Consider the following 23,985-nt stretch of genomic DNA (forward strand, 5'->3'; position numbering starts at 1 on the left):
CCAAACAAGTGGGGAGAAAGGACAGATGGAGAAAAATGATCCGGGAGAGAGGAGTTGCCCACCTCGGCCATTTTCCAGGCAGATATTTGCATTTCTCCACCCATCTATGAGCAGCCTCCACCTTGGTTTCTAAGGTAACATCTCTAAACAGGAGACCAAAGGCCCTTACCTATACTGAATCAGATACAGTAAACACAGCCCTGTCACAGACCTCTCAGGCAGCAAGCCAAGGGAACCAACCCAAGCTTAGAGTAAATCTATCTGCCTGCAATGAAAGCAAAAGGGAGAGGCTAGAGATCAGCGCTGAAGAGACTTTAGACACTCAGGAAAGATTCCAGAGTTAGTCTGGGTTTTATGATTTGGGAATTTATTGTTTTCACTGTTTGTTTTGCTCACTTTTGTTTGCTTTTTCATTTAGACTACCTGTTTGTGTTGGGGGAAAACGCATCAAAAGGCATGACTTTATTGGACTGTCTTTGTGTGATTACCGGTATGTGTTAGGGAATTTTGTTTGTGTGTCTGTTTTTCACTATTTTCTGGCCTTGTGTCTCTTTTTCACTCGTTAGTTGGCATGTATGTCTAATTTCCCTGTCTCTCTAATTTCCTCCTGACCCCCCTTCTTTCATTATTTTCCTTTTTTGGACTTCCTTTTGATCCAGGGAGCAAACCTAAATACCCTGCTTCACAAACAGATTATAAGGCAGTGGGAAACGGGTTCCAGTGTGCCCAACACCTGTTGGTGGATACTGGGATGTTCAGATAGATTATAAATCACAGCTTCCCCCTCAATTAAACCTCAAAACTGCAAAAAGAACAGCCCATACCCCACAGTCCAGCCCCCAAAACTCAAAAAGCATATTGACTCTAACACCATCATAGCTGGGGACTTTAATACCATGCTCACAACCCTAGATAGATCATCAGGACAAAAAATCAGCAATGAGATCCAGAACCTCAATGTGACTCTTGAACAAATGGACTTAATTGATACCTACAGAACACTCCACCCAATGTCTACAGAATATACAAAATACTCATCACTTCATGGAATGTACTCGAAGATCAACCACATACTTGACCATAAATCAAGCATAAGCAAATTTCAAAAGATAGAAATTTTGCCATCCACCTTCTTGGACCACAGTGGAATAAAAATAAACATCAACACCAACAAGGTTCCCCCCAAACCCACAAAGACATGGACACTAAATAGCATGATACTAAACTCATGAAATCATAACAGAGATTAAAAGATACCTCGAAACAAATGAAAATGACGAAACATCTTACCAAAATCTCTGGGATGCCATGAAAGCTGTAGTAAGAAGGGAATTCATATCTCTACAAATGCATATGAAGAAAATGGAAAGATCACAAATTAACAGCCTAACAAGTCACCTAAGGAAGCTGGAAAGGCAAGACCACCAAAACCCTAACTTCAGCAGAAGACTCCAGATCACCAAAATAAAAGCCCAAATCCAGGACATAGAAGACAAAAAGATAATGCAAAAAATTAATGAAACAAAAAGCTGGTTCTTTGAAAGTATAAACAAGATCGGTGGTCCCCTAGCTAGAATGACCAAGAAAAAGAGAAAAAAAGCCCAAATAAACCCAATCAGAAACACAAAAGATGAAGTCACATCTGATCCTGAAGAAATACAAAAGATCATTAGAGACTACTATGTACACTTGTATGGAAACAAACTTGAAAACCTCAAGGAAATGGAGGACTTTCTGACATCACACAACCTGCCTAAGTTGAAACAAGAAGAAATCAAGACCCTAAATAGACCAATAACAATCAACGAAATTGACTATGTAATAAGAAAACTACTTACAAAAACAACCCTGGACCAGATGGCTTTCCAGAAGAATTCTACAAGACTTTTAAGGAGGAGCTGATACCAATCCTACTGAAACTATTCCAGGTGATTGAGAAAGATGGAACTCTCCCCAAATCATTTTATACAGCTAACATCACATTGATACCCAAGCCAGGTAAAGACCCAACAAAGAAAGAGAACTACAGGCCAATATCTTTGATGAACATAGATGCCTAAATTCTCAACAAGATCCTAGCAAACTGGATACAACAACACATCTCAAAAATCATCCATCATGACCAAGTAGGCTTTATCCCTGGGACTCAAGGCTGTCTCAACATTTGCAAGACAATAAATGTAATTAAATACATCAACTGACATCAGAACAAAAATCACATGATTGTATCATTAGATGCAGAAAAATCTTTTGATGAAATCCAGCACCCCTTCTTGATAAAAACCCTTGAACACCTAGGCATATGTGGACCATACCTTAAAATAGTAAAAGCCATCTACAAGAAATGCACAGCTAGCATACTCCTAAACAGACAAAAATTGGAACCATTTCCCCTGTAAACTGGAACAAGACAAGGATACCCACTCTCTCCCCTCCTGTTCAATATAGTATTGGAAGTACTGACTAGAGCAATCAGAAAAGAGAAGGTGATCAGGGGTATCCAAATAGGAAAAGAGGAAGTCAAGTTATCTCTCTTTGCAGACAACATGACTGTGTACCTTGAAAACCCAAGAGAATCTGTCAAAAGCCTCCTCATACTGAAAAAGGACTTTGGCAAAGTCACAGGGTATAAAATAAATGTGCAAAAGGCAATTGAATTTCTCTATACCGATAATAAACTAACATAAACCCAAATAAAAAGTACAATCCCATTCACGATAGCCACAAAAAAAATGGAATACCTTGGCATCTTCCTAACCAGAAACGTGAAAGACCTTTACAATGAAAATGATAAAACACTGCTCAAATAAATCAAAGATGACACAAGTGGAAAAATATCCATGCTCATGGATTGGAAGAATCAACATTGTGAAGATATCCATCTACAGATTTAATGCAATACCCATCCAAATACCAGCAACATTCTTCTCAGAACTAGAAAAAACAATATAGGAATTCATACGGAAACACAAATGACCAAGAATAGCCAGAACAATCATCAGCAAATAAAAAATAAAGCAGGAGGTAAAACACTACAAGACTTCAAACCTTACTATGAAGCTACAATAATCAAAACAGCTCGGTACTGGTACAGGAACAGGCATATAGACCAATGGAATAGAATTGAGATTCCAGAAGCAAAACCTCAATTTCTTAACCAACTTATCTTTGACAAAGCCTTCACCATTTACCACTAGGGAGATGAGAACCTATTCAGTAAATGGTGCTGGGAAAACTGGCTGACCACATGCAGAAGATTGAAACTGGACCCCTATCTATCCCCATACAAAAAAATTAACTCTAAATGGATCAGAGACATAAATGTAAAACCTCACACCATAAGAACCTTAGAAAATGCATGACACACCCTTATGGAATTTGGAACTGGCATACAATTCCTGAACAAAACCTGAAACACATGGACGATAAGAGATAAGATAGACAAATGGGACTTCATTAAACTGACAAGCTTCTGCAGAGCCAAAGAAACCACGAAGAGAGCAGGGAGACAGTCCACAGACTGGAAAAAGTATTTGCCAACTCCATGTCTGACAAAGGCTTAGCATCTCAGATCTACAAGGACTCAAATGTACTGAAAAGAAAAACATAAACAACCCCAGTACAAAGTGGGCAAAAGATATGAACAGACACTTCTCAAAAGAAGAGATCCGAGTGGCCAACAAACATGAAGAAATTTTCAACCTCACTAGTCATCAAAGAGATGCAAATTAAAACTACACTGAGATACCACCTAACTTCAGTCAGAATGGCCATTATCAATAACTCAAAAAATAACAGATGCTGGAGAGGATGTAATGAAAAGGGAACACTTCTACACTGCTGGTGGGAGTGTAAACTAGTGCAACCTCTGTGGAAAGCAGTGTGGTGATTCCTAAAAGCTCTAAATATCAACCTCCCATATGACCCCGCAATCCCCCTACTGGGAATATACCCTGAAGAACTCAATTCTCTCCATAAATAAGATACCTGCACCATGTATGTTTATCGCAGCATTGTTCACAATAGCAAAAATCTAGAACCCACCATACTGTCCATCAAAAGAAGACTGGATTAAACAAATGTGGTACATATACACAATGGAGTATTACACAGTCATAAAAAAGAACAAAATTATGACTTTCTCAGCAACCTGGTTGAAACTAGAGTCTATAATACTGAGTGATCTCTCAGAGAAACAAAGATCTGAGTATCACATGTCCTCACTCATAAGTCGACCTTGAACATCTATTGTAATACTATAAGAAAAGGATTGACAGTGGTGGGAAACTATGGGGGGGCAGGGAGGGGAAGGGAGGTGGGATTAACAGTAGTCAATATCTGTCTGGGGATGGGGGGACAACTCTTAATAACAAGGGTTCCTGAATGATACATATTTGTATACCTAACCCTTAACTGCACCCCACAATTTTAAAATAAAAACTATGTTTAAAAAAATAAAAAAGAAAAGAAAAAGAAGAATTTAATGTCATTAAAATGATCTTATTTCTCAAAGCAATCTATAGATCCAGATCCCATTAATTTCTAATTTTTTATTTCATACTAATATGTCTAGGTTCATTCTGTTTGACGTTTTCTGATTTCACTAATATGTCTTATAATATTTCCAAATGTAAGGGTTATTTAATTATTTATTATTTTTAAAGTTTTCCTCTCTGAGTTTATTGAGGTTCAACATAAAGCTTCTAAATGCAATTAATATTTTTCTTGCTAAATAATGCAAGTATATTCAAAGATTTTAAATTCTCACTAACACACATGATTTATAGGTACTTTTGTATTATAGAATTCTTGTTGCCTAGTTTTCTACTTTATTATTTTACTATATTTTACTTTTTTTTTTACTATAAATGCATACAATATTTTGAAGTGTACTCCCGTTTTTTCATGCTTAAATATCACTATTTCTTCTTACATCATATATATTTTATTCTTGGATTATTCTTATATGTCTTAAATTAGTTCTACACAATTTTCTGTGATAATGGTCTGTTGACAGTAAAAATTTTAATTTATTATCAGAAAATATGTTGCTCTATTTCCATCATACTTGGAAAGTTTTTTCTGGGAATATAATTCTATATTGACAGTATGGCTTTCCCAGCTTTCTTTGAAGATGTCATTTTACTATCTTCTTTCACTGTCATTTTGATAGGCTGCTTATAAACAGAGGTGTATTGTTAAGCCCATTTTCTCAAATAAACATAAAAATAAGAAGCCTGAGTTACAATGATTATAGATAGTGTTTGACAATTTTTATGACTATATTTAAGCTAACAATATGACATATCTAAACATGGAGTAGGGAAGATATGTGAAAAATGTAGGGTTTGTTTACATGAATAGTTTTATTTCATTCAGGCTGAAATTTATAACATAATTTATTTTTTATTTGCCATTCCCTTTTCTTCTACCTGCAATATGTCTCATTCCATTTTTCCTCAGCAACTTGTATAAATCACATGGTATTTATTCTTCTGTACTTTATGCTCAAATGTTTATAATCTTATAAGCTTAAATGCTTATAATCATATATAAACACATACTAACATATATATACAAAAATAAACACAGACATACAAATATATGGAAAAATGTCATTGATTTGTGTACCAAAAAATATAATATTACATAGATTTTCCTGCATTTTTCATTTTATTTGCAATCATATTTTGTAAAAATGTCACTAAATTAATAAAAAGAAATATATTATGTATAATTTATTTGATTACTTTACAGTATAGCATTATGTCTTTCCCGTACTTTACCTGTAACAAAATGATGCTATAAATAGCCTTGAAAGTAAAAACAAACACAAAAAAATACAATAATCATTTAGAGATATTGATTATTAATGCTCCAACTAGGAGGAAGGGCTCTGAGCTAAGAGCCTTAACAAACAGTTATTTCTCTACCCAACTCTTTTCTCTACCCTTCTTAGCTCCTTGATCTTAAAACAGCAGAGCAAGATTCCACTTGTGGCAACTGACCAGATGAAGAGCTTGAGCCCTAAGACTGGTGTAGCATTTCTACTTCTGCTTCATTTCCTTCCTCTTTCCTCACTCTGTTGATTCTGTTTCCTGGGCACTGGGTATATTATAACCATCCAACACACTAGTTTAACATGAAGTTTCTAGAGACTCTCTAGTCATGAGGCCAGGCAAATTTTATTATAAACGCTATAAATGTACACAACCCCTATTTATAACCCAAGGCTTTCTCAGGAGAAAGCAATGTAAGAAGTCTGTGGGACTAGAAGAGAAGGACAGAACCACTTATACATTCATGACATGAATCATAAATCCTGGTTCTAATAAAAAATAAACTGAAACTTGAAATGGGAAAACACTTTTTACTGAATATTTTGCTGAAGCCTGAAGGACTGTGTCACCTCCCACCGGTGCTCTTGTGACCTGATATTTCAAGTTGTCCTCTGAGCTCGATGTTCTTTAAAACCATTTTCTATGAACCTCAGCAGCCCCAAACTCCTTGAAGTCTGCAGACGTGACCAACCTCTACTTGAAACTGCTCACAGAGGTCATGATGGATGCACCAATCCATGTAGAGATACATCTATCAGGACAAGCCATAATCTTGATTGAGGTCCCTTCAGAAGCCAGCAGTTCCAGGTCTCCCCTGAGCCTTTCCTCCAGCCCAGGTAAGAGTGCAGTGCCCCTAGACAGTACAATCTCCGCACAAAGGTTCTTCTGGATGTTAATATCACACTTCATAATGCTGCGGCAGACCATTTTTGAAACTCCTAGGTTGTGGATGCCCAGCCGGTCGGGTGAAAAAAGAATCTCGGGCACTTGGTGCAGCAGGTCTGGGATGTGGACGACATTCCCATCCGGAAGTTTATATTCTCTTGTGACGTCCGCTAGCCTCTTGCATAGCTGTTCCTCTGGCTCCAAGGCGATGTAGCACAGCTTCTCTTTGAAGTCATTTACCAAGGACTTGTTAAGTATGAAAGGGAAGGTACACTCGCTAGGAAAGAGGAGCCGGGTGAAGTGCTCTGTGATGCCCCTTCCAGCCACATAGAGCTTGGTGATGGCATGCGGTAGCGAGTAACCCTCAAAGACCGGGACGGTGCAAGTGAACCCATCCCTACTGTCTACAACCAGGCCTGTGCCACAGGTAGAAGCACAGAGTGCTGCCACTACAAGGTTGGACAGATAGAAAGCAGGTACGTTGAAGTTTTCAAACATCATTTCTGCAAGTTTTTCTCGAGTCTCTTTTGGGTTCCAGGAGGACTCAGTCACAAGTACAGGCTGTTTACTGGGGTTTACTCCCAGCCTCCACTCAAAAAGATATTCCCAGAGTTTCTCCAGGTCATCCCAATTCATTACCAGTCCACTCCTAATGGGATAGTGCAAACATAAGCTCCCTACAAAGTACTTCTTTTGAGTGGCTTTTGCTGAAGACAGGTCTAATTTAGTGTGCCCCACAACAGAGTTGATGAAATGACTGTGTTCATATTCTCCAGACAAGCCTGCTTTGTCAAAAAGCACAGCTGGAACATCTGATACTTGTGGATTAAACATGTCTGCCACATGCTCTTCTGGACAAAATAATGAAAGAAGACTTAGGTCACTTTGTGAGATAACAGGTACCTTTAGAAGTTTTAAGGCCAGAGGATTCTGACGTTCTCAGGTTGTTAGCAGACTGCTTCTAATCCACCAGAACACCCCATCCTCAATTCCTGAAGTTGGTCGCCTTTCTGGTGGCCTAGGGCCAGTTGAGGCAATTTCAAGGGATGATTGTCCTTTATGTAACCATGCAGCTAAGGCAACAATTGTCCTCAGTGAGCATCAGGAGGGCAGGGTCACTGAGACACCAGGACTCCCCACTTAGTGAGACTTAAAGCCAAGGAAGGCAAATCATATCTACAGACAACTGTGATAATCCTGCTAACCCAAAGCAGAAGCCTAGTTTTAGAAAAAAAAGTGAAGTTTCCAGTCTATCGGTTTGTCCCAGAAAACTACCCTCTCTGCTCTGCTGAGCTGCGGTTTGTGAAATGACAGAGATACACTTCCTTTTGTTAAAGGGAATAACTAAGTATCAGACACAGATTCAGGTTGAAATGAGAATATCCATAATCTACCCAGAATAACCTTTCTAGTCTTTCTCTCTACATTTGTTTTCTTGTTTTTAACAGCTTTATTGAGATAAATTCCACATACCATGAAATTTAACCATTTAAAGTATCAGTTTCCACGATTTTAGTATATTTACAGATATGTACAAACATTACAAAAATCAACGTTCAAATTTTTTCCACCTCATAAAGAATCCTAGCACCCATTAGCTGTCACCACTCCTCAGACCGTCCTCTTGATCTTCAAGCACTGCTAATGTATTTTCTGTCTCTGTAGATTTACATTTTTTACATTTTTTCATATCGTTGACATTATGTAATATGTGGCCTTCTGTGCCTGGCTTCATTCACTTCTGAATATGCCTTCAAAGTTCATTCACTGTTTGGATATATTTTGCATAACTATTCATCAGTTGATGGACATTTAGTGTTTTCACCATTTGTTTCTTATGAAGTATGCTGCTAGAAACAATCTTGTACATTTTTTGGTGTGTAGAATTATGTTTGTATTTCTTTTAGGGATACATTTAGAAGTGAAGTTTCTGAGTCATGTGAAAGTCTGAGTTAAATCATTTGAGTCTATTTTCCGTAAAATCTACTCTCCAAAGTGGTTGCTTCATTTTATATTCCTAAGTACACTGTAAGAGCATTCCTACTTCTCCACGGACTCCTTAATACTATTATCAGATTTTTTGATTCTAGAGATTCTAGTGTGTGTGAAGTGTTATCTCATTGTGGTTTTGTCTTACATTCTTGGTGACTAATTTAGGAAACTTTGTATGTACTTTTTGTCCATTTAAATTTCAAATAAGATATTAAAATGGACAAATTTGAAATTTGAAATGCCCATGTATATGCTTTGCCCAATTTTTATTGTTGTCTTTTTTCTTTATACAATTATATTGAATTGTAGATGTTCTTTATACATTCAAGATTCTAGTCTTTAACAGATACGTTGGGTACAAAAATCTTGTTCCATTTGTGGATCTTCTTTTCACTTTCTTGGTAATGCCATTGGAATTACAAATGTTTTAAATTTTAATGCATTCCAACTTATCTATTTTATCATTTGTTGTTCATATTTTTGTGCTATATCTAGGAATGCATTATAAAATCCAAGACTCTCAATGTATATGCTTATGTTTTCTTCTAGCAATTTTCAATTTTCAGTTCTTGTATTTTTTTAGTTTATTTTTGTAAATGGTGCTCATTACGTTTTCAACTTCTTTCTTTTGAGTGTGGCTATCCAATTGTTCCAGCACTGTTTGTTGAAGAGACTATTTTTTTTCTCATTATTCCATTGAATGGCTAGTACCCTTGTCAAACAACAACAACAACAACAAAAAACAGGTGACCATTGTCACATGGGCTTACTTCTGAACTTGCAATTCTATCCCATTGATCTACATATCTATCATATACTAGTTAGCACACTGCTTTGATTGTTGTTGCTTTGTAATAAATTTTCAATTAAGAAGTCCTCCTTCATTGTTCTTTTACAAGATGTTTTTGGCTATTCAGGGTCCCTGGCAATTCTGTATAAATCTTAGGATCAGCTTGTCAACTTCTACAACTTCTTGATCTGGAGTTTTGATCAAGATTGACTTGAATCACTAGATCTGTGTGGGGCTTATTGCCACCTTAACAATGTTAACACTTCCATTCCATATACATGGTATTTTATTTTTCCAGTTATTTAGATTGTTCTTTAATTTCTTTAAGCAATACTGTCGTTTTCAGAGTAAAACTTTTTTACCACTTTTGTCAAATTTATTTCTAAATATTTTTATTATTTTTGATTCTTTTGTCATTGGGATTGTTTTGTTAACTTGATTTTTAAATTGTACATTGCAAAGGCATAAAAAAGTATACAATTTATTTTGTATACTGACCTTGTATCCTGAAGCCTTGCCAGTTTGTTCTGACAGTTTTAAGTAGATTCTGTAGTGTTTGTGTATGTGGTGTGTGTGTGTATCTTCTAATTTCTTTCCAAAGTCACTTCCAGTAGTTTGTGTCTCCCCAAGAATTTTTCCTGAGTTATATGATCCATGACATACCATGTTTCATAGTACTTTTAAAAATACTCTTTATATACATATATTTTAATATATATTTATACATATATGTACACACTCATGTCATCTGCAAATAGATAAAGTTTTACATCTTCCTTTCCAATCTGCATGACATTTATTTCCTTTTCTTGACTAAATTCTCCAGTTAGAACTTCCAGTACAATGTTAAATAGAAGTGGTGAGAGCAGTTATCCCTGACTTGGTCTTGATCTTAAGGGGAAAGGATCCAGTCCTTTACCAAATAAGTAGGATTTTTAAAATTCCACTTTTTAGGTTGAGGAATTTTTCTTCTTCTTTAAGTTTGTTAAGTGTTTTCATCATAAAAAGTGATGAGTTTTTATAAATTCTTATCTGCATCTGTTAAGGTGATCTTGTGAATTGTAGTTTTCATTCTATTGATTTGATATAATATAGAAATTAATTTTTAGATGTTGAATAATCCTTGTATTCCTGAGATTATTCTCATTTGTATATGGTACATTTTTAAATATATTGCTCGATTTGGTTTGATAGTATTTTGTTGAGAACTTTTACATCTATGGTAATGTCATACTGGTCTTTATATTTGTGATATATTTGCCTGGTTTTGATGTCAGTATAATTCTGGCCTTACAGAATGAGCTGGGCAGTATCTTCTCACCCTTTATCTTTCAGAGGTGTTTGTAGAAATTACATATTATTTGTTTTTAAAATATTTGTAGAGTAAATAAGTGAAGTTATCTGGTCATGGGCTTTTCTTTATGAGTAATTTGTTGGTTACTAATTGAATCTCATTTTATATATATTCAGATTATCTATTTCTTCTAAAAATCACTTTCAGTAGTTTGTATCTCCCCGAGGATCTGTACATTTTACTTCAGCTATATGATCTATGATATATCATCTTTCATAATATTTCTTTATAATTCTTACTTCTTTCTGTAAGGTGGGTAGTAATATTTCTTTATTTTAACATTTTGAAAGAAATTTTTAGTCCCATTAACTTCTCCATTTGCTTTGTGTTAGTATCTTTTTCAATCATTTCTGTTCTACTGTTTATTGTCTCATTCCTTCAGCTTTTTTTAACTTTACTCTTCTTTATTCTGATGACTTAGGACGAAAGGCTAGACTATTAGTATGAGATATTTTTACTTTCTTAATTTAGAATGTGATCATTAATATGTGTGTCAACTTGCCTAGGCTACTATGCCCAGTTTTGAGTCAAATGCTAGTCATAGATATTTCTATGAAGGCATTCTGCAACTACGATTAACATGTATAATCAATTAACTTCATTATTCATAATGTTAGTGACTATTATCCAATCAACAGAAGGCCTGGGGGCATAGAGGGAAACAACTGAGACTTCTTGAAGAAGTAGGAATTCTACCTCAAGACTGTAACATAGGCATCGTGTTTGAGTTTCCAGTGTGCTGACCTGCCTTACAGATTCCAGACTCAAGATTGCTACATTAACCTTTACCTCACTTTCTCTGAAAATTTTGGAATTACTAACCCCACAAGTGTATGAATCATTTTTTTGTACTCAATCAATCTTCTCTTTCTCTCCATGTATATATAATAACAAACATATCAAGTCTTGTGGATGCCATTAACATCATGCTCGCAGGAAAATTAATAGTATTAAATGCACATATTAAAAAGAAGGAAGTCTAAAATCAATTATTTAAGTATCTATCTCAAAAAGTCATTAAAAACAGCATCATAAATGCAAAGAAAGTTTAAAAATAATAAAAATTTGAAGAGAAATCCATGAAGTACAAAACAAACGTGCAAAAGAAGGCATCAACAAATCAAAATGCAATTTTTAAAAAAGATTCATAAAATCAATAAACCCTAGTAAGTATTGGTTGCTGTTTTAAGAAAGTACAATTAATCAATATCAGATCCTGTGCATTTTTTTAATTAGGAAAAAAGTATTGTGATGATTTAAAATTTTCACAAATTCTTTGTCTCTTCCCCCTTCAAGTAATGAATCCGAATTCTCTGAATGAGTGTGAACTGGATTTAGTGACTCACTTCTACCAAGTACAAAAAAGGCAAGTGATGATGTGTGACTTTGGAGAACAGATTGTAAAAAGCGCTTCAGCTTACTGCTTAGTCTCTGTGTTGGATTATTTGCTCAGCATGAAGATAGATGCCAAGTCATGAGGACACTCGCCTATGGAGATGCTTGAAACCTAGAATTTGCAGCCAGAAGCCAGTGAGGAAATGATACTTTCTGCAAGCCATCATGTGTGTGAGTCACCTTGAAGTGGATCCTTCAATCATCCTCAAGCCTTCAGTAGATGTCAGCTTTAGCTCACATCTTGCCTGCAACCTCATGAAGCGACACTGATCCAGAAACATCCAGATATGTTTCTTCCAGATTCATGACACTCAGAAACTGCATGAAATAATAAATCCTGTGTATTTTTAAAGGGTAACTTTTGAGTTAATGTATTATGCAACAATACATAATTATTAAAAGAATATAATGAGACACATTGCCAAACAATGAGCATTTAAATGAACAAACTCCTTTAGAATAATAATTTACTGAAATTGGTGCAAGAGTAAATAGAATACTCTGTCTTAATAACTTTAAGAAAAATAAACCTATACTTAAACTTCAAATAACAAATGTTAAGGACCTCAAAGTAGACATAGATTCAACACTTAACAGTTAACATTTCCAAACATTTAAGAAAAGAAATAGCATCAACTGTCCATAACGACCTTTAAGGAATAAAACAAAAAGAAGAAATACTTCTCAACCAGTTTTATTAGGTAACCATAACCAAAATATGAAAGCTTAAAAAATACTTTAAAAGAAAAAAATTAAATGAATAAACAGCATTCTTTCTCATAAAAACAAGCGTGAATGACCTAAACAAAATACACAAAATGTTCTCATTCATAAGTGGGACCTGCACATTAATCACATTAGCACAAGGGAGGGATCAGCAGTTGATGGACACTGACAGGGAAAGAAGGAAAGGAGGGAATACATAGCATCACAAAAGTACTTCATCCTAAACCAGGGGAAGTGAGGGCCAGTTGGAGGTCCAAATTCACCTGCACAAAGCCTGCTTGCATAAATAATCCTGACTTGTGCCCCACATATCTATCATTTTAAAAAATTAGAAAATTGGATGCAAGGAATTTAAAAATGGTACTGTAACAAGATAAATTTTTCTTATCCCACAAATGCAAAGGTAGTTAGCATAAAAGTGTCAATCTAATCAATATAACAAAAGAAGAAAAAAATGATTATGTCAGTAGATGATAAAAGCATTTTATACAATTCAACATTCATTAAGAATAATAACTAAAAATAACATTTAATGAAGGCAAAGTGTGGAACTTAAAATTTTGTTAAGGTATATAAAATATAGCAAAAGTCATAATTAATAGTAAAATATTGGAAACTTTTAAATTTAAATTGGAAACAAAATAAGGATTCCTATCATCACTGAATATGTGCAACATTATGCTGGAGATCATAGTCAATACAATAAGTAGAGAAATAAAAGCTTCAATATCAAGGATGCTGACTTAATACTGCTAATCTCAAGTAACATGGAACATTCAAAATAATCCATAGATAGAATTAATTAATAAATTTAGGAAATTAACAATATACACTGTCAATATAGTAGAACAAAAATATATTTCTTTGTATTAAAAACCCAAGGTGTTAGAAATATAATTTTTAAAAGATCATTCTGTTCTTTAACTTATAGTTTATTTAAAAGTAGATATCATATGTTATTCCATCAAAAGTGTCAAATACTTGGTGATAAATCTAAAAAGCTATGCCCAATACTTTTATACATAAAATTACATACCAATATTGAGAGATATTTAATAACCTCAAATTAAAGGGTGGATATACAACAATTATGGAATGGAATACTCAATATTGCAAAGATAGAAATTTCACACAAATAAAGTTATAATTTAATTCAAATTCGAATCTAAACCTAGTAGGTTTTTTGGTTGATTCTGATAGTTTCATGGAAATGCAACAGATCACAAGTAACTTAATTGTTAAAAGATAAAGTTGGAACACTCATATTACTAGACATTAATATTTATTAAATTATGATATTCAAGGCAAAGGTTTGATATAAAGGTAGACAAATTGAAGTATTATTCTAGAAGTCCCCAAAACAGAACCACATATATAAAGAATTTGATTTATGGCAAGGCAAGATGACATTTGATACACTGGATAAATGTGTCTTTTTTAACATGTCAGAAGAATCTATTGTTCACACATATCGAAAAAGTGAATATTGACTTTTGTCTCATATTATGCAAAAAAAATTAATTCCAGGTGGATTGAACATCTAAATGTGAAAGGTTAACAAACAAAGATTTTAGAATATAACATAAGATATTATCTTCATAAGCTGTGGATGTAAAATATGTTCTAAACAGGAAACACAATGCATCATCCATAAAGGAAAACTGATAAACTAGATTATATTAAAATTAAAATCATTCATCCATCAAAAGACATCACTGAGAGAGTGAAAATTCAACCTGCAGAATGTGGGGAGATATTTGCACACATTTATTTTACTATAGACTCATATACGGAATAGATAAAGAACTCTTACAAAGGAACAATAAAAGGTTAAAAACCCAAAGAAAACTTGGCATATAAATGGCTAGTAAACAGATGAAAGAGGCTAAAATTAATCAGTCAGAAGAAAAATGCAAATTAAGACCAAAAACTTTTACTCACATATAACAACATGGCTATAGCATAAACCTATTGTGGTCATTTCTCAAAGAGTTAAAAATAGAATTACTATATGATACAACAATTCCAGTTCTAGGTATTTATCCACAGTAATTAAAATCAGAGATTTAAACAGATATTTGTGTATCTATATTAATAGCTTTATAATTTACAATAGCCAAAAGTGAAAATAACACAAATGTCCTTTGACAAACAAGTGGGTAAACAAACTGTGGTACATATGTATAATGAAATATTCAGTTTTAAAAAGAAATTAAATTCTGATAAATGTTAAAATGTGGATGAGTTTTGAAAACATGCTAAGTGAAAGTATTCAAGCATAAAAGAACAACTAACGTATTGTTTCACTTATATGAGGTATCTGGAATAGCTAATTTTATACATGCAAAAAGGAGAACAGTGGTTACAAGGGTAAGAAAGGGACACTATGGAGTTATTATTTGATGGGTACAGGGTTTTAGTTTGGGATGAAACATTTCTGAATATGGAAATTGGTGATAATTGCACAACAGTGTTAATATATGTAATGTCACTAAATTGTACAGTTTAAAAAGATAAATTTCACGTTATGTATATTTTACTACAATGAAAAATTTAAAATTAAAAGAACTTTGAAAAACAATTATTAAAAAGAATAGAAAGCAATTTGAAATTTTATCCACTACTTATAGGAGTACAAATGGGCACAAAACACTTTTTAAAATTTTTGTCAATTAGACATTCTGTATGACCCAGCAATTCTACAATTAGGTACATGTACAATACAAATTAATTGCTGCTATCTACAATAAGATATATGGGTCTCACACAAAATATTGAACAAAACAGTATATATTTTATGGCTCAATCTATGTAATGTTTAAAGATATGCAAAACTTATCTATGATATTAAAAGTCAGGCAATCAGAATAGTGGTGACTTAGGGTTAGAGGAGGTAGTGACTTGGAAGAGGAATAAGAAGTTTTCTGGGATGCTAAAAATGTTCTGTTTATTGATTTGAGTAGTGGTTGTATGAGATATCACTTTCTGAAAATTCATAGATTGCTACACATATGCTTTGTACACTTTCTGTTTCTATGCTGCACTTCAATAAAATTGTTCCTATAAAATCAATCATCTGGAGTTCTGAGCATACCAAAATGTAATCTGAACATTCCTTTTTATCTATTCAATCATAACACAGAACAAAGGAGGTTTTCTAGAATTCTTCCCTTAATAGTGACAGTGAGCCCACGGGTTCGAGACTCGCCTGGGCAGCGAGACCTCATCTCTACAATCAATCAAAAAATCAGCCGGGCGTGGTAGTGCATGCCTGTAATTCCGGCTACTTGGAAGGCTGAGGTGGAAGGATCGCCGGAGCCCAGCAGGTCGAGGCTGCGGTGGCCGGGAGCGGCCACTGCACTCCAGTCTGGGTGACAGAGTGAGACTCCAACTCAAAAAAAAGAAAGAAAGAAAAGAAAAGGAAAAGACAAAATCACTTGAAAACTAATTTTTCTACTTTTTGCCTTTGGAAAGCAAGTAGCAAACTGTGCATGTCAGTAGACTTAACCATTCACACTTGACCCTATGAAGTATTAGGAAATAAATTATTAAAGTTGGATGTAACCCATTGTAATGGAAGTAAATTCAGTTTAAAATAAATCAAAACAAATTGTGTGTGTGTGTGTGTGTTTGTGTGTGTGTGTGTGTGTGTATGTGTGTGTGTGTGTGTGTGTGTGTGTGTGTTGAGATGGATCAATAATTGTCAGGAATAAGAAAACTAAACCACTTTAAGTCTCCATGTTTAAAAATGTGTGTATTTATTTTGTAAACATCAATAAATACCAATTTTGTATGATAGAAAAAGTTATTCAAAGCTAACCCAGTTTAATTTCTGTTTTATTTAAATGAAATTTTATACACAAAATTGCATAGGTCTTCCTGCAATGTTTATGGTTTTGATTTTCAGACATAACCTGATATTAAATTAAAATAATTACAAAAACTTCTTCCAAGCCTAGATTCTCTTAAATAATAAAGTAGAACAAAATAAAACGAATAGTGTACAGAAGAAATACAAAAATGGGGTGTACAAAAGTTGCAAAATAAGAGGGAAATAAAAGCAAGAGTAATGAACAGAAGAGGCCAGGAAGAAGAGAAGGGAAAGAAGGAGAGAGGATAGTAGAGGTTGCAAGAAAGTAAATTAGAAAGAAGAGTGACATCAGAAAGATGGAGAAATAAAAGTTTCCTACTATCATCTCCCTAGAGTGCTCCAATTTTGACAACCCTCAGATTACAGTACCTGTGTGGGAGTCCAGGAGTTTAGTGGAAAATGTCTAGCACAACTTTGAGCATAGTAATCCTAGAATAAAATCATTAAAAGGATAAGAAGAACAAATCCACTTTACCCACACCTCCTCTGCCCCAAGGCAGCACAGCTCAGTACCAAGAGAAACTCCCTCACCTGTGATTCCTTCCATAGATAAAAGTGAGACCATGGCTGAGTGACAAGAAAAGAATGGAAGCAGATTAAGAGAGTCAGAGAATCACAAAATCAATGCTCAAAACTCTACAAAAGGGTGTCTATCCTACTAACCGTTTCTGCAGACTACTTCAGGAGGCCTGCCCTTGAGCTGCTGTGGAGCCCTTGTTTGTGGCCCCGACCAACTGGTTTACAGGTGCATCCAATATTCTGTGTGCATCTCCCTTCCCAGTGGCTAGCCCTCCACACACATCCCTTGGGCAACAAGTGCTAGCCTTTGCACAAAGCTGACATGCACATGGAGTAGTCAATTGACTTAACCATATAAAATTAGGATAAGGCACACAAACTTGAGTATTTTTTTTTCCTGTGTCATTTCAAATATAATAAAATGTTTTCATGATCCATATAGCATTCTTTTTTGCTATAAAAGTTTCAAAAACATTTCATTTTTAAATTGCCAAATAAAATTGAATCTATTTACCACATACATATTGTTTTGAAATATGTATACACTGTGGAATGGTTGAATTGAGCTAATTAACACATGTATTATCTCACATAGTTATTATTTTTTGTGGTGAGAACACTTAAAATTTACCGTCTCAGCATTTTTCAAGAACACAGTATATTGTTATTAACTATAGCCACCATATTGTACAATAGATCTCTTGAGCTTACTCTTTCTATCTAACTGAAATTTGTATTCTGTAAAGTTTTCCTTTTTGTAACTTTTAATTCTTTTATTTTAAAGATATGGGGTACAATTTAGGGTTCTGTATACAAATGTTCATTATGCAAGTACCCTTGTTGATGGAGTGTGTCCCTCTCTCCACTGGCAGTTTCCCTCAACTGCCAATTCCACCCCCCCTCCCCTGGCAGTTTCCCACTACTACCAATTCCTTCCTTATAGTATTATGATAATTTTTCAAGGTCCACTTATGAGTGAGAATCTATGGTACTCTGTTCTTTGTTTCTGTGATAGATCACCAAGTATGATAAACTCTAAATCCATCCAAGTTTCTACAAAGTCCATATGTTTGTCTTTCTTTATGGCTGCATATTCCATTGTGTACATGTACCAAATTTTTTTTATCCAGTCCAATTTCGATGGGCAGCATGGTTGGTTCTATGTTTTTGCTATTGTGAATAGAGTTGCCACAAACATGCATGTGCAGGAATGTTTTGTGTAGAATGATTTGAGTTCCTCCAAGTATATTCCCAATAGGGGGATTGCTGAGTCATATAGAAGGTCAATATAGTTCTTTCAGAAATCACCACACTGTCTTCCAAAGAGGTTGCAATAGTTTGCATTCCCACCAGCTATGTAGAAGCGTTCCTTTTTCTCGACATCCTCACCAACATCTCTTGTTTGTTTATTAATGATTGCCATTCTTACTGGGGTTAGATGGTATATCAATGTGGTTTTGATTTGCATTTCTCTGATGATGAGTGAGGCTAAGTACTTTTTCTGTTGGCTTTTACTTTTCTTTTGAAAAGTGTCTATTCATATCTTTTGCCCACTTTTTAATGGGGCTTTTTTTTCCTTTTGGCACATTTGAGTTCCTTGTAGATCCTAGATATTAGACCTTTGTCAGATACACAGTTGGCAGATATTTTTTTCCATTCTATGGGCTGTCTCTCCACTCTCTGGAAGGTTTCTTTTGCTTTGCAGAAGCTTGTCAGTTTGATGAGGTCCCACTTTTCTATCTTATATCTTATGGCTTGGGCACATGGGTTTTTGATCAGGAATTGAGTATTAGAGGGCACATCTCTAAAGAAGAAAATGAGACCCCCAGAAATTAATCTCGATTTTTAAAATTGAGAGAAGGCATAAAACTTCAGGAATTAACCCCAAAAAGAGACCAAAAAAATTGGAATGAGCACATAGTACAAAAAGTCAGAGTAAACCTCAGAATCCCTAGCTTGACTGACTGGTAAAGGTATTTTCCTCCCAAAGACATTCAGTAAAGACTAAAGGAAGCAATCATTTGTTCAATTGTGAAGAAAACAACACAAAATTTCAAAGAACAGACACATACACAGGCACTGCAAGCAAAAGTGATACCATTAAAAGAAAGCAATAATTTTGCAGTAGTGTTCTCAAAGAACTAGGGATCTTCAAATTGCCTGACAAAGAATTCAAAATAATTGTTTGAAGGAAGCTCAGCAAGCCACAAGAGAACATAGATATACAACTCAATAAAAACAGAAACACAATTTATGAACAAAATATGAAATTAAAGAAATAGAAATCACAAAATAACATAGAAATTTTGAGCTGAAGAATATGATGAATGAAACTAAAAATGAAAGGGAAAGCATCAGAAACATCCTTGATCAGATAAAAGAAAGAATTCGCGAATTTGAAGATAGGTCATTTAAAATTGGAGTCAGAAGAGAAAAAATTTAAAAAATGAGAAGAAATGAAGAAAGCTTACAGGATTTATGGTACACCATCAAAAATAATATTTGCTTTATGAAATTGCCAGAAGTGGACAAGAGTGAGAAAAGGAATAAAGCTTAATAATGGCTAAAAACTGTCTTATAATGGCTGAAAAGTTTTTATGTTTGGGGAGAGATACAGACATTTGTTTACATGAGTTTTGAAGGATGCCAAACAGGTTCAGCACAAAAAGGAATTCAGCAAGACACAATATCATCAAATTTTTCAGTAATCAAAGGCAAAGGGAGAATTGTGAGATGTGCAAAAGAAAAAAAAAGACTTGTTGCATACAATGAAACTTTTGTAAGGCTATCAAGAGATTTCTTAGCAGAAACTTTGCAGGCTAAAAAGAGTGAAATAACATATTTGAAGTGCCGAAAGAAAATAGAAAAATAACTACCAACCTCAATACTTTACCCAGCAAATCTATCCTATAGAAATAAATGAGAGCTGAGGACTTTTTCTCACAAACTAAATCTGAAGAAGTCATCACCACTAGATTTATAAGAAATGCTAAAATAAATGATTAAAGCCGATATGAAAGGATGCTAAGTAGTAACATGAAAACATATGAAAGCATAAAACTTAACGGCAAAAGTAAGTGCACAGTCAAGTTCAGAATAATATAATATAGTACTGGTGGTGAATAAATCACTTAACTGTAATATAAAGGTTAACAAAAAATAGTATTAAAAATAACTAGAGCTACAGTAATTAGTTAGCACATATACAATATAAAAAGAAGTAAATTGTGACCAGAAAATATAAATTGTGTATAGAAGTATAAAAGTGTAGAGATTTGATGTGTAATCGAAGTGTAGAGTTTTTATATGTGAACAAAGTTAAATGGTTATTATATAGCAACCCATTACATTTTAGATAAGTCTCACAATAAACAATAGCAAAATAAATAGAAGATTACAAAATATATTAAAGTATACCAATATAGAATATTATTTCATTATTAAAAAAACTGCAAGAGAGGAAGAAATGAATTATAAAGTATTCAGAAAACAATTGAAAAAATTGTAATAGTAAATTGTTACCTATTGATAATTACCTTAAATGCAAATTAATTAAATTATAAGACATAGAGTGGTTGAGTAAATTAATAAGTAAGATTCAACTACATGCTACCTACAAGAGACTCACAGTAGCTTTGGAGAAAACCATAGGCTGAAATTAAAGACAGAGTAAAAGTCATTCCATGCAAAGGGAAGCCAAAGGAAAGCAAGTGTAGTTTTATTTGGATCAAATAAAATAGATATTAAGTAAAAATTTGTAATAGGAGACAAGGTCATCATGTAAGTGAGGTGGTCAACAGGCTATACCAATTGTGTGTATATATATATATATATATATATATATATATATATATATATATATATATATGCAGTAAACATAATAACACCTAAAAATCTAAATGCAAACATAACTCATGCTAGAAATAGACAGCAACACAATAACATGGTAGATGATTTAAATACTCCACATACAACAATAGATATATCATCCCAACAGAAAATTAACAAGAAAACATTGGATTTGAACTACACATTAGAACAAATGGACCTTAAAGGTATATACAGAACATTCCACTCAACAGTAGCAAAATACATATTCTTTACAGGTGCCTATGGAACAGGTTAGGACATATGTTAGATTGAAATACAAATCTTAAAAATGCAATTCCTCTTTATTAATAAATATTAGATTGGTGGGGATAAATGTATTGGTTGGAATTACTTTTCTTTAAGAATGTTTAATATTGAAGATAGGACTTCAGTCCCTTCTGGCTTATAGGAATTCTGCTGAAAAGTCTGCTAAAATTCTGATGGGTCTTCCTTGGTAGGTGGTTTGTCCCTTCTCTCTAGCTGCTTTTAGGGTTTTTTCTTTAATGCTCACCTTGGTCAGACTAGAGAAAGAACAAACTAAATCTAAAGTTAGCAGAAGAAGGAAAGCAATAAAAATCATTGTGGAGATAAATAAATAGATGTAAGAAAAATAATATAAAAACCAATAAAACATGAAGGTTTTGAAAAGACAAAATTGAGAAACCTCTTGCTAAAGCAAAAAAAGTAACAACACTCAAATAAATTAATCAGAAATAAAGAAAATAGACATTACAATAATATCATGGAAATGCAAAGGATTATAAGAGACTACTACAAAAAATTACATGCCAACAAATTGGATAACCTAAATGAAATAGACACATTTTTAGAAACACTACCTACCAAAACCAAATGATAAAATAATATAATAAAAATATCAGCAGATGTATAAGGAGCAAGAAGATTGAATCAGAAATCAAAAACTTCCAACTAAAAAACGCTCAAGACCACATGACTTAATTTACAAATGCTAGCAAACATTTAAAGAAAAATTAATGCCAATCATTCTCAAACTCTTTCATAAAATTGAAAATGGAAAACCTCAACTTATTTAACAAGTCCAGTATTACCCTGATACTAAAGCCATATAAGATATTTTTAAAAGACAAATACGAGGCCAATAATCAAGATAGGCACAAAATCCTCAACAAAGCATCAAATTAAATTCAAAAGCATATTAACATAACTATACATCATGATAAAGCAAGAATTTTGCTTGGACTGCAGGTAGGTCAACCTATACAAATCAGTAGTTACATACCACATTAACATATTGAAGAACAAAAATCATATGATCATCTCAAGAGATGCAGAAAATGCATTTGATGAAATTCAACATTCATTTATGATTTTTTTAAAAAATCTCAACAATTAGGTATAGAATAAATGTGCCTTACACATAACAAGCCTACAGCCACCAATCATACTTAATGGTAAAAAGTTGTAACCTTCTCTTCTGAGATCAGAAATAAGTCAAGTATGCCCACTTCCACCACTTCTATTCAACGTAGTACTGAACATACAGGCCAGGGCATTAGGCAACAAAAATAAACAAAAGTCACTCAAATTGACAGAAAATATATAAAATTGTCTCTGTTTACAGGTGACATGATGTTATATAGAGAAAATCATAAAGATGCTACCAAAAACAGTTAAAAGTTTTAAAAAGTTGCAAAATTAAGAACTCAACATACAACAGCTATACGTTAACAATGAATTATCTAAAAAACATTAAGAAAACAAACCTATTTTTAATAGCATCAAGAATAAAATTATTGGAAATAAATTTAACTAATGTGGTGACAAATCTGTACCTTAAAAACTGTAAAACTTTGATGAACCAAATTGAAGGGTAAACAAATAAATAAAAAGATATCCCATGTTCATGTGTTGGAATGAGTTGAAAGGATCCACATTGTTAAGATGTCAGTTTTACCTAAATCTACAGAGTCATTGTAATTGCTATCAAAATTCCATATTTTTTACATAAATAGAAGAAACATCCTAAAATTTTAATGGAACTTCAGAAGACTCCAAATAACTACAGCTATATACATTCTAAAAAAAGAAGAACAAAGCTGGAGACATCACATTTCCTTATTCTAAATAATATTACAAAGCTACAGCAATCAAAACACTGAAGATTGTGCATAAAAGTAGACGTTTAGACTAATGGAATAGAATGGAGAGCCCAGAAATAAACCCACACATATAAGGTCCATTAATCTCTGGCAAAAGTGCAAGGAATACACAATGGAGAACGAATAGTCTCTACAATAAGAAGAGATGAAGAAAAAGCTGGATACCCACATGCAAAACAATACAGTTGCACCCTTGTGTTACACCATATATAAAATTTAATTCAAAATAAATTGAAAGACTTAAAATGTAAACCCTATACCAATAAAACTCTGAGAAGAAAACAGTAGAAAATCTCTTTGAAACTGGTCTTGATGGCAATTTTTTGTGTGACATCAAAAAATATAAGCAGCAACAACAAAAAGAAAAAGTAAGAATAAATCAAATTTAGAAGTTTGTGCACAGCAAAATAAGTAATTAACAAAAAGAAAAGGCAACCTATCAAATTGGAGATAATATTTACAAACCACATATCCAATAAGTGGTTAATCTCCAAAACATATCAGGAACTCATTCAACTCAATAGCAAAAAAAATTTTTTTTCATTAAAAAATGAGCAAACGGCCTGAATAGACATTTTTTCAAAGAAGATATACAAATAGCC

The sequence above is a fragment of the Carlito syrichta genome, unplaced genomic scaffold (assembly GCF_000164805.1).
Source record: "Carlito syrichta isolate Samal-C Ts95f unplaced genomic scaffold, Tarsius_syrichta-2.0.1 Scaffold315375, whole genome shotgun sequence".
NCBI lineage: Eukaryota > Metazoa > Chordata > Mammalia > Primates > Tarsiidae > Carlito > Carlito syrichta.